The following is a 3,828-nucleotide window of genomic DNA, read 5'->3' as shown; positions in this document are numbered from 1 at the left end:
TTTAAATGTTTTATTGTGGTAAGATATATATATATACACGTACACACACATACATATATGTAACAAAAGCTACCATTTTAAGCATTTTTAAGTGTAGATTCAGACCAGGTGGGTTGGCTCACACCTATAATCCCAACACTTTGGACAAAGCCCTAGTGGTAGGACTACTTGAGCCCAGGAGTTCGAGACCAGCCTGGGAAACATAGCAGACCCTGCCTCTACAAAAAAAAAAAAAAAAATTAGTTGGTCATGGTAACGTGCCCCTGTAGATCCACCTACTCAGGAGGCTGAGGTGGGAGGACCGCTTGAGCCCAGGAGGTCGAGGCTGCAGAGAGTTGTGTTCGAACCATTGCACTCCAGCCTGGGTGACAGAGTGAGACCCTGTCTCAAAAAAAAAAAAAAAAAAAAAAGGGTACAGTGCAATGGCATTATCTACCTTTACACTGTCATGCAAACATCACCACATCCCATGTCCAAAACATTTTTCATATTCTCAAACTGAAACTCCATACCCATGAAACAGAACTTCCTGTTCTCTACTCCCCCAAGCCCTTGGCAATCATCGTTCTATTTTCTGTCTCTTGAATTTGACCACTCTAAGTACCTCATCTTAGTAGAATCATACAGTCTTTGTCCTTGCGTGACTGGCTCATTTCACTTAGCATGACGTCTTCAAGTTTCCTCCGTGTTGTAGTGTGTCAGACTCTCATTCCTTTTAAAGGTTGAATCACATTCCACTATGTGTATAATACATATTACATTTTGTTCACTCATCTGTTGATGGACACTTCAGTTACTTCCACCTTTCAGCTATTGTGAATAATGCTACAATCAACATGGGTGTAGAAATGATGCCCCTTCTTAACAAAGAGAACGTTTCTAGCTAGACTTTACTAACATTGTTTTATTTGCATACTATTTATTTTTATGATCTTTTTCTATTTGTGGCAAGTTATACAAATTTTCTATTTACCTAGCTATATGAAATAGCCTTTAAGATACACGTAGATCCTACAAAGTGAAATGATTTAAAGAAAAATGCTAGGTAAATAAGGGCATGTGTTAGTGGCAAAAAGTGGTGGCAGTAATACAGGAAAAGAGAACTGCTGAAGTGTGGGAAATATTGACACACGCCTCAAAAATCTGACTGTCCTGAACTGAGAGGGACAGGCTGCCAGAGAGAAACCCTGCCGAGACCACTGGGGAGGTTGACGCCAGATTAGCCTTGCATTCAGAGAGGCGCCTGGGGGTGTTGTTCTAGAAAGAGAACTACGGTAAAATTGAAACAGTCAGATCTGGGATCTGACGTCTCATAGGGTGACCCCGGGCCAGTTCTCGAGACGATCCTCTGGCCTCTGCCTCCCAAGTTAGCTGGGGCTACAGGAGCGTACCATCACACCTGTCTAAACTTTTTATCTTTTTGTAGAGACAGAGTGTCCCTCTGTTCCCACGCTGGTCTTGAACTCCCGGCCTCAGGCGATCCTCCCGCTTTGGCTTCCCAAAGCACTGGGATTACAAGTGTGAGCCGCCGTGCCCAGTCCAGTCATTTCTGATCTTCACTTTTCTCATTATGAGAAGGTGGTAATAACACCCAGCCCCTAGGTAACTAAGATAACATAATGAGAGTTGCCAAAACCTGTGGCCAGCACCTACTTTGGTTCTACGATCGGGTGGGTCACGTCACCCCACCCTAGCCCCTGCAAAAGACATCCTCAGGACAATATTTATTGCTTCTTCCTAAGGAGAGAAGGCCTGATAGTGATGAGGTTATAGCTGGAGTTCAGGTGCACCATCAACTCAGTCTCCACCACCTTCCCCAGCCCCATTTCCACCTCCAAAAACTCTGGGCAAGACCTCTGAGCTCTTGATCCAAGGCTGTTACTGGCTGTAGGACCTTGTGCAAGTCTGAGCCAAGAGCCTCTCTGAGCCTTCATTTCCTCAGCTGTAAAATGTGGATGCCCTTGTCCTCTGAGTACTCAAACCCCACATACATCTCCTATCTATCTCTGGCTGGTGAACAGACGCTTTCAACATTCAGCCACGCATAACAAATACAAAGCAAATGAATCGACAAGTGAAACTGCCAGTCTTGCAAAGTATGGGATTTCATGAAGTTGGTGGAAGCAAAGCAGGAGAAATGGAACAGCCGCTGCCCACAGAGAAAGGGAACGTCTGCAAGGGAAGTGACCCAGACCCGAAAAAAGGCACTGGACTATCAAAGGATTCAGAATGATCCTTGAGTTTGAGGAAGCTCTCAAATATTTTTGCAAAAATGAATCTCTTACTGCAAAAACCAGTTCAGAAGGGAAGGATGCTACATACTCAACTATTACAAGAAAAAGCAAGACTTCCAGTGTTAACATCTGATTCATTCTTGGTTCATTTTAAGGCGTGCGTGGTTGCAATCATAATCTAAACTCCGTTAATCACGGGGTAAAACTAATTTATCTTCGTAATATTTAGCTTCTTTTTCTAGGTAAAATCCCAATCAGGCCAGGTTTTCCCCACCATCTTGGTGAATTGTTGGTCTTCTTTTAAACAGATTCACCTCGGGGGCCTTCCAGGGTACAGGATGCAGTGGGGAGTCCTCCAGACGCCTGTCCCGGCTTTCCAGTCAAGACCACAAACACCCTACCCCCAATAGAGAGAAAGCCCCAAAACAGCTGGGCGTCCCCGAAGGCGCATTACCGTAATTCCCCAGGGCCTGCCAACCACCATCGCAATGCAGAGAAAAGTCTCCACCCGCCGGGCCGAGTGCTCCCCGCGCCCCCCCACCTCTTAACAAGAGCAAGGTTGCTTTCGTCAACCCTTCTGTTGTACAGAAAGAGAAACTGAGGCCCGATGGGCACAGACTTGTTGGCCCACTTCCACTCGGTGGCAGAGCTGGCCCAGGGAAAAATGCAGGTAACAACAGTGAAGACTTGGTAAGCTCGCTCCACGTGCCGAGCTGGGACCCGCGGTGGCCGTTTCTGCGGGGGGGCGCCTAGTACGTAGTTGGCGCTGAGGAAACCTGAACCAAGAAAGCCGAGCCCCCCCCCCCACTCTCGGCCCCTCACGGGGGTGGGGCCTCCGTCGGGGTCCGGCCCGCTCTGCAGCAGAGCCCACCGCCCCGGCTCGCACCCCTCGCCCCGAAGTTAGGCTGGAGCCCCCACCCCAGCAGCTCGGCGGGCCGGGGTCACAGCGGGGCCGCAGCCTGCGACCGCTTCGGGGGCCCCGCCGCTCCCCCTGCTTCCCCTCCCCCCGGGAGGGAGGAGGAGACTCCGCGGCCCTCCCTCGGCCCCGCCGGCGGCGGTCGCAGCTGCACGGTGCCCGCTCCACCCCGCCGCAGCGGCTCGGACGTCCGGAGCCCGCAAGTCCCGGCCCGAGGTGAGCGGGGGCGGCAGGCCGGGGGGCGGCAGGCCAAGGCGGCCCGGGAACTTGCTCCAGGCCGCGCGCCTTCCGCGGGAAGGAAGGGGTTAAGTTGTGGGGCGTGCTGGAGGAGCAGACACAGTCGGGGCGCCCGCGGCAACCCCCGAACTCAGAGCAGAACTTTCTAGACCCCTCCCCGGCCTCCCTCAGCCCCCGGAACCCCAGGTCTCCGGTGGGGAGGGGCCGCGGGGAGATGGGGGAGGGGAGGCGCCTCCGGAATGCCGCGGCCCGGGCCGGACGGGAGGGGGCGGCGGGCGGGGACGGAATTTGGGACTCTCCCGGGGGACCCAACGTGGTCGCCATGGCGAATGCGGGATGGACGGGCGGCGCTGGCCAATCAGAGCACGGCGCCCTGCCCAGAGCCGCGGCGGCTGCCAATGGGGGCCATGCGGTGGGGTGGGCGGGACCGCGCGGCGCGGG

Source organism: Pan paniscus, chromosome 18 (assembly GCF_029289425.2).
Source record: "Pan paniscus chromosome 18, NHGRI_mPanPan1-v2.0_pri, whole genome shotgun sequence".
Lineage (NCBI taxonomy): Eukaryota > Metazoa > Chordata > Mammalia > Primates > Hominidae > Pan > Pan paniscus.
The sequence above is the reverse complement of the archived record's forward strand: the minus strand, read 5'-3'. Positions refer to the sequence as shown.